This window comes from Eubalaena glacialis, chromosome 3, assembly GCF_028564815.1.
Source record: "Eubalaena glacialis isolate mEubGla1 chromosome 3, mEubGla1.1.hap2.+ XY, whole genome shotgun sequence".
In the NCBI taxonomy this organism is placed as follows: domain Eukaryota; kingdom Metazoa; phylum Chordata; class Mammalia; order Artiodactyla; family Balaenidae; genus Eubalaena; species Eubalaena glacialis.
Window position 1 is genome coordinate 86,986,649 of NC_083718.1, and position 11,862 is coordinate 86,998,510.

At 44.2% G+C, this 11,862-nt stretch overlaps 2 non-coding genes across 2 annotated transcripts; both read left to right on the forward strand.

Moving 5' to 3' along the window:
* The first annotated feature begins 3,931 nt into the window (after positions 1 to 3,931).
* TRNAV-CAC (transfer RNA valine (anticodon CAC)) lies at positions 3,932 to 4,004 on the forward strand. The gene has a single exon. It is a non-coding gene; the product is annotated as a tRNA-Val (tRNA).
* A 2,201-nt stretch (positions 4,005 to 6,205) lies between these two features.
* Positions 6,206 to 6,279, forward strand: TRNAN-GUU (transfer RNA asparagine (anticodon GUU)). The gene has a single exon. It is a non-coding gene; the product is annotated as a tRNA-Asn (tRNA).
* The last annotated feature ends 5,583 nt before the right edge of the window (positions 6,280 to 11,862 follow it).

Below are 11,862 nucleotides of genomic sequence, written 5' to 3' on the forward strand. Positions count from 1 at the left end.
TTCAAAATTCCTTGTGACAGGTTTGAAAACTAATAAAGGGAAACGTCACTCAAATGAAGTCGGGAGACCAGAAGTGGGAGCTCTCATGGGGTACCACTCAAGTTCAAAGACAGGAAGTATCGTCAATTACAAACCCAAACAGAAGAAGCATCAACAGCAAGAATCATCGATTACAGGCCCCAACAGAAAAACATATTCGTTGCATCTCCTGCAAGAATTCAGCAACTTGGCAATGAGAAACCATCATCACCCTGAACTTTCACTTTTCTCCAATGGACTTGGGTTCAAAACAACCTCCCTCAGCTTCCTCCTCTTTCTCTGTAAAGTAAGTTTCCTTCCTCTCCTTTGTTTGTGGGACTTGCCTATGGCTTTTGCTATAGCTTGCTTGTCCTGAATTGCAATTCTCCCGCTATTCCTGAATAAACCCTTTCTGCTGGAAAAAAACAAAAAACAAAAAACCCCCCAACTTTTATATATTTTTATTTTTATAAATTTTTAAAATGTATTTTGTTTATTTGTTTTTGGCTGCGTTGGGTCTTCGTTGCTGGGCGAGGGTTTTCTCTAGTTGCAGTGACTGGGGGCTACGCTTCATTGTGGTGGCTTCTCTTGTTGCGGAACATGGGCTCTAGGCGGGCAGGCGTCAGTAGTTGTGGCATGAGGGCTCAGTAGTTGTGGCTCACGGGCTCTAGAGAGTAGGCTCAGTAGTTGGGGCGCACGGGCTTAGTTGCTCCACAGCATGTGGGATCTTCCCGGAACAGGGCTCGACCCCGTGTCCCCTGCCTTGGCAGGCAGATTCTTAACCAATGCGCAACCAGGGAAGCCCCCAAAAGTATTATTTTGAAAGTCAACACTGGCATTATTCTCTTGGAATGGGGTGCCCTAGGAAAATGTGTATGTCCACCAAAAGTCATAAAGAAATGTTCGTACCATTTCAGAATATCCTCAACTGGAAACAACTGAAATGTCCAACAGTAGAAAACTATGTCGAGTTATATTCTCACAAGGAATACACACAGAGACAAAGAACTACGTGAAAAATAGGGTTAAATTTCATAGACATAATGGTGAGTGAAAGAAGTCAGACCCATGCCCCTCCATCCCCCCAAACCCAGTGCATGCCCCGTGATTCAATTTATGTGAAAGTAACAGGCAGAGAGGTTGGGAGGGGTATGTGTGTGATTACTCTGAGCTCTTGCATGGGAAGAGTCATGAGGAAGCCTTCTGTGGTCTGGTAATTTTCCATACCTTAGTTATTCAGGTTGCTTCAGCAGTTATTCAGGTTGGTGTACACTGGTAATGGTTTGGGAACTGTACACTCTTTGTACTTTATGCATATTATGCCTCATTTTTAAAAAGTTTAATGCCACTCGGTTACTGTTAAAGTGATGTTGATACTTTTTCTTCTGCTTTGTCCTGGGCTAGGAGGGAAAGTAAGTTCAAAGTAGTTACTATGATATGTTTGCTGTCCTCAGATTTTTGGCTTCCCTTCACTATCGGATATCTGACTACTTACTCATGTGCTGCTCACAACCATTACCTTAAGCTGACATTCCACTGTTAATACTGTGTCAAAGAGAGAATCAAGTGTTCATGACCAAATCTGCTCTTTGAAGAATAAATATGAGTCAAGGAAGGGGGTGGGGTATATGAAATTGAGAAATTCTGATGAGGAAAGTAGTTCAATTAGGCTTAACTCACAGGTGCCAAAGGGGGACACTGGCAGGTAGTACACAAAGAAAAGCCGCCACATGCATTTCACCACTGAACTCTCAAGAAGTTTTGAGCATCCACACATAGCCAAAAGCGTTTACCTGATTAGTTCGGAACTTCACTAGATTAACCCGTCCAGAGTAGCTGTTTGATGGCTTTCAGCTATCTGTTCCTCTAGGAAAGGGAAAACCCCCCTTTCTCAGGCTTTGTTTGTGTGTGCGTGTGTGTGTGTGTTTCCTCTCTTCTCTTTTCTGGCTCTTTTATAAATCCTGTCTTTGTTTAATGACAACATCCTAATAACTGTTTCCCATTTTTATTAGTAACCATGTGAGCTAACTCATTCAAAATCTCTTTACTACTTGAAGTAAGTCAGAAAGAGAAAAACAAATATCGTATATTAACGCATATCTGTGGAACCTAGAAAAATGGTTCAGATGACCCGGCTTGCAGGGCAGAAAGAGAGACACAGATGTCGAGAACAAACATATGGACCCCCAACGGGGGGAAAGCGGCAGAGGGGTTGGTGGTGGTGGGATGCGTTGGGAGATTGGGATTGACATATATACACTAATATATATAAAATAAGTATTAAGAACCTGCTGTATAAAAAAATTTTTTAAAAGTCAAAAAATAATCTCTTTACTACTAATGTTGAAGTATGATTTTCATATTCACATCTGTATACACTATGTTGGTAGCTTTGAAATCTATTCTTGGGTGGAGACTGCCATGGAAAGGGAAAGTTTAGGCCTTAAATGGTTGGAAGATAGGTCCTTCTTAGTCTTTAAATAGACAGTTTCCAGTTAGTATGTGTTTAACAAACTCATCGTCATTCTCTCTGCGTCTAACGTCGTTGCTTCTCCAATGGTCCTCTTTACTCTTTCTCCTCTTCTTCTTCATTTCATTAATGAGTTTGGCGAGGTTTGTAGGCCTACCTTTCAATCTTCTTTTCCTTTTGAAATCTTGGAGGTTGAACAAGGAAGGGATGCAAATCTCAGTGAAGTTTTCTCAGTTACCCGTGAGCATGGTGGCCAAGGGGAGGGGCTCTGGAGGCAAACTGCCTGGGTCTGAGTGCTGGCTCTCACTGTCACGGGGGTGAGACCCTGGAAAGGTTAGCTCAGCTTTTCAGTGCCTCAGTGTTCTCATCTGCAACAAGGGGTGGTAAAGTCCTACACTATCTTCCAGGGTTGTTATGTGGACTTAGTAAGTTATTCCACAGTAAAGCACTGAGGAACAGTGCTGGTCACTGAGTAAAGCTCGAGAAAGCTGGTATTATCGTTATCATGAAGTCTTTTATTTCCCCTTCTAACTGTACCACTGCTGACTTTCAACATGCCCCAGAACAAATTGCGATTGTTTAAATGTTTAGCTGACCTCTTCTCCCTCATATTAGTGACCTGCATCTGGAAAATTGGTTGGTTTGGACGGTGATCTAACCGGTGATCGAAAGGCAGTGGGGGACTGGATCCAGCTTCATCAGATTCTTGGACCTTGGGCAGGCATGACGATCGTTTAGCTCATGGTAGACGATCTCTTGCACATGTTTCTACAGCAAGAGCTTTTCATAGATAGTCAGACATACCTTAAGTATTATAAGAAAAGTGCAAGTGTGTACCAGTGACCTGTCTTTTTGGTTGTTGTTGTTTGAAGAAATCAAAGGAAGAAAAGAGAATTTACCTGGAAGTTGTAGATTTCCTCCTTCAGGTACGACGGAGTGTTTGTAGCAAGCTAGCATTCACCCTGAAAACGACTCAATCAAGTCTGGATGAAAGGAATTCTGTTTGCAGGCTTTGGAGAAATGCAGCTAGGACCCACAGGATCCGCTCCAGAGAGAGAGAAGCTCACTGGAGTGAACCTACTTCTCTACCTTTTCCCCTTAGGCCCAAAGGGCACTTGCCCGAAGCCCCGGCTCCCGCGGCTTCTGGGAGCTGAGGAGTCGGCAGCGGGGGCGACCCCTGCACTCGGGGGCACAGCCGTGGATCCGCGGACTCTGCGGTCGGTGCGGGAGCCCGAAGGCCGGCTGTGGGAGGCTCGGGGGTCCTCCCTTCGGGGCCGGCGAGGAACCCTGAAAGCAGGGCCTCTCGGAAGCCGCAGTCTCCTTGCCTGAGAGATCTCGGGGCTTCAAGGTTCATTCTTCAGTTGAAAAAGTTGGCGACTAGGATAGTGGTGGCAGGACCTACGGATTTCAGGGACGTGCCACTAAGGCGGTAGCACCCGCCGTGTTTCCGTAGTGTAGCGGTTATCACGTTCGCCTCACACGCGAAAGGTCCCCGGTTCGAAACCGGGCGGAAACAAACGTCCTTCCTTTCTGAAGTTTTTACCTTCCCATTCAAAAAACCCAAACGGGCGAAAGGCAGGGGGTGAGGCAGCGGGCGCAGCCTCAGTTTCCATCCCCAAGGTACAGGGCAGGAGTTCGCTTACTGCCTGAGAGCCTGCTCAGCACCAGGAACCCGCCCTCCTTTCTCTGCTCTGAGGCACTGCGGAGGGCAGGCCACAGCCAGCTAATCCAAGTGGGCAAAGGACCAGGCTGACTTCGGGTCATTTTTACATCCGGAAATCCCCTCACCTACTAAGCAGGCGCCTAAACCTCTTCCACGTGTTCACACGAGTTATGTCTCCGAAAACCAAGGAGTTCATCCCTGTGAAGCACACTTGGCTTTCCCCCACCTCGGCACACGTACGCAACAGTTTGATTTGCGTGACGCAACAAAAGAGACCGAACCCAACTGTGCACCGGGGACCCGAGCCAAAGACACAGAAATGAACAACGTCAGGCTCCACGAATTGAGCCGGTCGCGGAGGGGAAGGAGCCCGTACCGGTGCCGTCTCCAGGAGAGCCCCCAGAGCCAGGGCAGAGATCAGGAAGTGGACGGATCCGCCCATCACCTGCTGACATCCCAGTCGGCACCTGACTCAAGGGAAAAGCGAGGTTCAGAAAGAGAGCAGGACCTTGGCTCGGCAGCACACAGCGCTGAAGCTAGAGCAGGACGGACCTTGGGTCCTGTCTCAGGGCCCAAGGCGTCGCCCAAGACCGGAGAGGCGAAGGGTGATGAGCAGCCGGGCAAGGGCTGGGAGCCTTGCACAGCTGCATTCAGCCCTGGGCTTCTGGGAAATCTCCGTTCCTGCGCTCCGGGTCTCTGAAGTTTAATCTTGACTTTTACCATTTGCATCTGGAGACGCTACGTCGGGGCTCCTCAATGGTTCCCTGGTGGTCTAGTGGCTAGGATTCGGCGCTTTCACCGCTGCGGCCCGGGTTCGATTCCCGGTCAGGGAAGCCTTTGTAAACATTTTTTTTTTTTTCTTTTTTTCCCCTTCAGCGTCTCCACTGGCAGGAGTCTTCCTCTTCCTGCCCCGACCAGAGCTGTGTTTTGCTTCAAGGTTCAGATGCAGAAGAGCTTCTGCACTGAGTCCCCAAATGCCGCTGAGTCCCGGCCTCAGGGTCCTTGACGTCGCGCAGGCTGGAGGACGTGAGATGTAAGGAACAGCCTGGGCTGGCCGGCTCTCGCCTCGGCTCTTTTCTCCCTGCATGGTACAAACCCGAAGTCTTATTTACCGCGTTCTCATCCCAAGAGAATCGGGGACTCGAGTTCCAAACATTCATTAAGAACCCAAACCAAAGCCCTTTGAAACATACAAGAAAGTTGCATGAGTAATAACATCGTATATTCTGTACGTAAGTGCACAGTAAACATTTTCCCACGTTGGGTTTCTCACTCTCTCTCCGTATATAAGAATGGCGACACCACTTGAGAGCTCCTTGCAGACATCTCCACTCAAGATTGCTCCTTTCGTTTGGCGTGTCTCTGAAAGGCAGCTTCTGCGGGACTTGTCCTCCAAGACCAGGGGAAGCCTCTGTCCTCGCGAGGAGGCCCCCTTGCCCTTTCAGGAACCTGAAATCCGTTCTCTTCAGGCTGTAGAGAAGCTTCAGGAGGAGTTTTATTCAGCTCCCCCCCGCCCCCGAAGTGCAGGCCAGGCACGTTCTGTGCTAGTAGGAATCCCCCCGGACCGGCTGCCCTCCGGTCTCCTTCCCGGTTGCCTTGGCGGGCAGTGGGGTCTCGGGTCAGCCTGAGCGCTGGAACCGCCTACCTCGGGAAAGGCCCTTCTGGGAAGTGCAGCTGCCCCTTGGCTGTGGCCTGGATCTCTGTGCCCTGCACGGAGCGTAAAGGGTTCTGACAGGACACAAAGGGGACGAATCCTTCCCTGTAGTGAGTGGGAGGATGAGAGGACCAGATGGGAAATGCGTCCAAGGGAGGGGGGAGTATTCTCAAGTGCTTGTCAGAATTGTCTGCATGGGTGGCTGCCCTATGATAATAGTGCTTAGTGTTGTCTTTTCCTGACCTCGCCCCAGTCTCAGGTCCAGTGCGATCGGCTGCTCTAAACTTTCCGTTTTCCCGAAGCTTTGGAACTGGTACCGTTTTCCTGCGAGAAAGGCGGCACAACCTAGGAATTGGTAAGTGTCTACTCCATAGAGAGGCCAGAAGAGCGGCGTGCTGCTGTCTCTGTGGCGCAATGGGTTAGCGCGTTCGGCTGTTAATCGAAAGGCTGGTGGTTCGAGCCCACCCAGGGACGGTGGGAGAGGTTTTAGAACCCATTCAGCGTTTTCCGTGCTGATTACCATTCCAAGTGTTCCATGCTGATTACCATTCCAGGTGTTCCATGCTGATTATCACCTGTACATCTGCTCCCGCAAAGTTTACCGAACTGCATTCGGGGTCCTATCCCGGATAGTCTTTTTTGTCTGAGGCTTGTCCTGAGGATTCTGGTATTTCCCGGTATGTGACACCGCAGCAGTGAGAAGCTGTCCACCTCTTGTCTTTCCACTATTTGCTAAAAACCACGTGGGCCCAGTCAACCCTTGTCAATAACTGCAAAGCTGTAATATCTACAATAAGGATGATCTTAATATGCAATGGTTCCCTCCTAAGGAACTCAGCATTAATAAGGGGGATTAACAGGCTCCCTGACTTCAGACTATATTACAAAGCTACAGTAATCAAGACAGTTTGGTACTGGCACCAAAACAGAAATATAGATCAATGGAACAGGATAGAAAGCCCAGAGATAAGCCCACGCACATATGGTCACCTTATCTTTGATAAAGGAGGCAAGCATATACAGTGGAGAAAAGACAGCCTCTTCAATAAGTGGTGCTGGGAAAATTGGACAGGTACATGTAAAAGTATGAAATTAGAACACTCCCTAACACCATACACAAAAATAAACTCAAAATGGATTAAAGACCTAAGTGTAAGGCCAGACACTATCAAACTCTTAGAGGAAAACATAGGCAGAACACTGTATGACATAAGTCACAGCAAGATCCTTTTTGACCCAGGTCCTAGAGAAATGGAAATAAAAACACAAATAAACAAATGGGACCTAATGAAACTTAAAAGCTTTTGCACAGCAAAAGAAACCATAAACAAGACCAAAAGACAACCCTCAGAATGGGAGAAAATATTTGCAAATGAAGCAACGGACAAAGGATTAATCTCCAAGATTTACAAGCAGCTCATGCAGCTCAATAACAAAAAAACAAACAACCCAATCCAAAAATGGGCAGAAGACCTAAATAGACATTTCTCCAAAGAAGAGATACAGATTGACAACAGACACATGAAAGAATGCTCAACATCATTAATCATTAGAGAAATGCAAATCAAAACTACAATGAGGTATCATCTCACACCGGTCAGAATGGCCATCATCAAAAAATCTAGAAACAATAAATGCTGGAGAGGGTGTAGAGAAAAGGGAACACTCTTGCACTGTTGGTGGGAATGTAAATTGATACAGCCACTATGGAGAACAGTATGGAGGTTCCTTAAAAAACTAAAAATAGAACTACCATATGACCCAGCAATCCCACTACTGGGCATATACCCTGAGAAAACCATAATTCAGAAAGAGTCATGTACCAAAATATTCATTGCAGCTCTGTTTACAATAGCCAGGACATGGAAGCAACCTAGGTGTCCATCATCGGATGAATGGATAAAGAAGATGTGGCACATATATACAATGGAATATTACTCAGCCATAAAAAGAAATGAAATGGAGGTATTTGTAATGAGGTGGATGGAGTTAGAGTCTGTCATACAGAGTGAAGTAAGTCAGAAAGAGAAAAAGAAATACAGTATGCTAACACATATATATGGAATCTAAGGGGGAAAAAAAAGGTCATGAAGAACCTAGTGGCAAGACGGGAATAAAGACACAGACCTACTAGAGAATGGACTTGAGGATATGGGGAGGGGGAGGGGTGAGATGTGACAGGGTGAGAGAGTGTCATGGACATATATACACTACCAAATGTAAAATAGATAGCTAGTGGGAAGCAGCCGCATAGCACAGGGAGATCAGCTCGGTGCTTTGTGACCACCTAGAGGGGTGGGATAGGGAGGGTGGGAGGGAGGGAGATGCAAGAGGGAAGAGATATGGGAACATATGTATATGTATAACTGATTCACTTTGTTATAAAGCAGAAACTAACACACCATTGTAAAGCAATTATACTTCAATAAAGATGTTTAAAAAAAAAATAAGGGGGATTAATACAGGAAGAATGTTGAATTTTTAGCACGGAATAGGCAGCTTTCTTTCATTGGTATACTCAAGTTCCTAAATAACTGAAAAAATTCAAACAAGCGTCCTTCAGGGATTGCTGAAATCAGACGACAGAAAGCAGAGGAGAGACATATCATTACAAACAAGCAACAAAGTCAGCAGCCTGAGCACTTGTGACAACCCTACAAATCAAGATTTAAACCTTCCAGAACTGTAAGCCAGTTCGGTCGCTAATAAAAATGGATGAGGAGCAATGACTTCATGCACAGATACATACCCTGGAGACTCAAAAGCATAGGACAATGACTTCATGCACAGACACATACCCTGGAGACTCAAAAGCATATCACAGAATTACTCCGATTTTCATTAATGAGCTTCCTTCAAGGACCTAATGTGGCTTACTTATTTCATTGTGTTTCCCTCACTGTCAGTTGCTGTTAAAACATATCATTGCCTCTGCTTTCACCTTAAATAATGCCCACTAGTTTGATGAATTTTTTTCCCTTTAAATATATTTTCTCAGAAGCAAAACAATATACTTTCTCTTCCTTGGGAGAGAATAGACAAATTAGGCCTCTAAACATTTAAATTAATTAAAAATTAATTCCCCAATTAATTTCAGGAAAGTAATAATCACCTGTATAAATTTAAAATAAGAAAATTAAGAATTTCTGGGAAGAATGCTTTACCACTTATGCTTTCAATGTGGTATTTCTATAAGGAAAAATTTTGTTGTTGAATTGGTGACAAGGAACAATAACAGATTTAGCTGTAGATTAAATTAATGGTCTTGATTACTCGGAACAACAGTGAGAAACGAAATGAAATTGATTACAAAGATGACCCTTAATACTTTGAAGCAATTTAAATAATTTATACATTTTATATATAATGACATTTAAAATGTTTATGTCCTGTCGTGTGCTTTTATCGAGGTTACTCAGAAAAATTAGATTGGTTTAATAATTTTGGTCTAAAAACGACTATATATGTATTTTCAGATTATGTTATGATGTAGAAAAGAGTGGTGGTATAATATACTGTTATATAAGTCTTGGCTTTATTTTGGCTTGAAAATCTGAGTTACGTTGGACTTCCTAAATTTCCTGTACTGGTTGTACTGGTTAAATAAGCAAACGTATCCAATAAGTTTTCAACGACTAAAAATTTAAATTTATGTGTTGAAGTATATTAAATACACTAGTCAAGTACATTAAATATACTAATTTCTTTAAAGAGGAATGAATACTTGTAATTCTAGGAACCAGACGACTCAATTATTCCACTTACAATTTTTGGTAAATATTTTTAGGCGTCATCTAATATATGATTCCATATATACCAATATATGATTCCAACATTCTCATGGTCCAACATGTGTCAGCTTAAATTACAAGTTCAAGATCTAGAGTTAACTTTAATCCTTTGACTATCATTAAATTGATTTAATTAACGAATCATCTTTGGTGGCCTGCAAATTCTCTCTGTCTTCGTCCTTCCCGTTTGCCCTAATTTCATGATAGGTCGGTTGACAACAGTGCTTTCGTTGGGGAATGCTGTTGTTTTCTGGGTTCACATATATTTCTATATGTTGTAGGTTTGTGGCTGGTGCTGTGGCTATTCTTATGTGTTCCCTTGACAAAAGTTCAGTAGAGTGGCTTGTGTTTTCACTGCTCTGACACGTCAGAATCATAACCTTCATGCTGCGCACTGCACAGCTTCTGAAACCTTCTCAAAGCGCCTCCTTGCTTCTTGTTACACATTCACTTTTTGCATGGCACTTGCTTTTCATCACAGCAAGCACCAAAATCCAGCTTGGCAAAGACATGATATCATTGAAAAGAATGTAGAATAATCTAATGTTGGCAGATTTTACTATGTAAATTACACCTCAATAAAGCTTACTTTTTTAAAAAAAAGGACAAACAAAACCAAATGTTGACAGGATGGAGAGCACTGGAAATTCTTATTCATTTCTGGAAAAGATATACAAAAGTTCCACAGGTTGGAAAAAAATTTGGCAGCATCCACTGAGGGTCATGCATACACAGTTATATGCTGTGGCCCAGAAATCGTACTTTTAGCTGTGCTATACCTTTGACCTGTGCTCTCCAATATGATAGGTACAAGCCACATGTAGCTACTGAACACTTGAAAGTTGCTAGGGCCACAGGTTGTAATGATAATATTTTGACGTAATAAGTCTCCTAAAACATTCACATAGATGAAAATAGAAAATTCAAAATTCCTTGTGACAGGTTTGAAAACTAATAAAGGGAAACGTCACTCAAATGAAGTCGGGAGACCAGAAGTGGGAGCTCTCATGGGGTACCACTCAAGTTCAAAGACAGGAAGTATCGTCAATTACAAACCCAAACAGAAGAAGCATCAACAGCAAGAATCATCGATTACAGGCCCCAACAGAAAAACATATTCGTTGCATCTCCTGCAAGAATTCAGCAACTTGGCAATGAGAAACCATCATCACCCTGAACTTTCACTTTTCTCCAATGGACTTGGGTTCAAAACAACCTCCCTCAGCTTCCTCCTCTTTCTCTGTAAAGTAAGTTTCCTTCCTCTCCTTTGTTTGTGGGACTTGCCTATGGCTTTTGCTATAGCTTGCTTGTCCTGAATTGCAATTCTCCCGCTATTCCTGAATAAACCCTTTCTGCTGGAAAAAAACAAAAAACAAAAAACCCCCCAACTTTTACATATTTTTATTTTTATAAATTTTTAAAATGTATTTTGTTTATTTGTTTTTGGCTGCGTTGGGTCTTCGTTGCTGGGCGAGGGTTTTCTCTAGTTGCAGTGACTGGGGGCTACGCTTCATTGTGGTGGCTTCTCTTGTTGCGGAACATGGGCTCTAGGCGGGCAGGCGTCAGTAGTTGTGGCATGAGGGCTCAGTAGTTGTGGCTCACGGGCTCTAGAGAGTAGGCTCAGTAGTTGGGGCGCACGGGCTTAGTTGCTCCACAGCATGTGGGATCTTCCCGGAACAGGGCTCGACCCCGTGTCCCCTGCCTTGGCAGGCAGATTCTTAACCAATGCGCAACCAGGGAAGCCCCCAAAAGTATTATTTTGAAAGTCAACACTGGCATTATTCTCTTGGAATGGGGTGCCCTAGGAAAATGTGTATGTCCACCAAAAGTCATAAAGAAATGTTCGTACCATTTCAGAATATCCTCAACTGGAAACAACTGAAATGTCCAACAGTAGAAAACTATGTCGAGTTATATTCTCACAAGGAATACACACAGAGACAAAGAACTACGTGAAAAATAGGGTTAAATTTCATAGACATAATGGTGAGTGAAAGAAGTCAGACCCATGCCCCTCCATCCCCCCAAACCCAGTGCATGCCCCGTGATTCAATTTATGTGAAAGTAACAGGCAGAGAGGTTGGGAGGGGTATGTGTGTGATTACTCTGAGCTCTTGCATGGGAAGAGTCATGAGGAAGCCTTCTGTGGTCTGGTAATTTTCCATACCTTAGTTATTCAGGTTGCTTCAGCAGTTATTCAGGTTGGTGTACACTGGTAATGGTTTGGGAACTGTACACTCTTTGTACTTTATGCATATTATGCCTC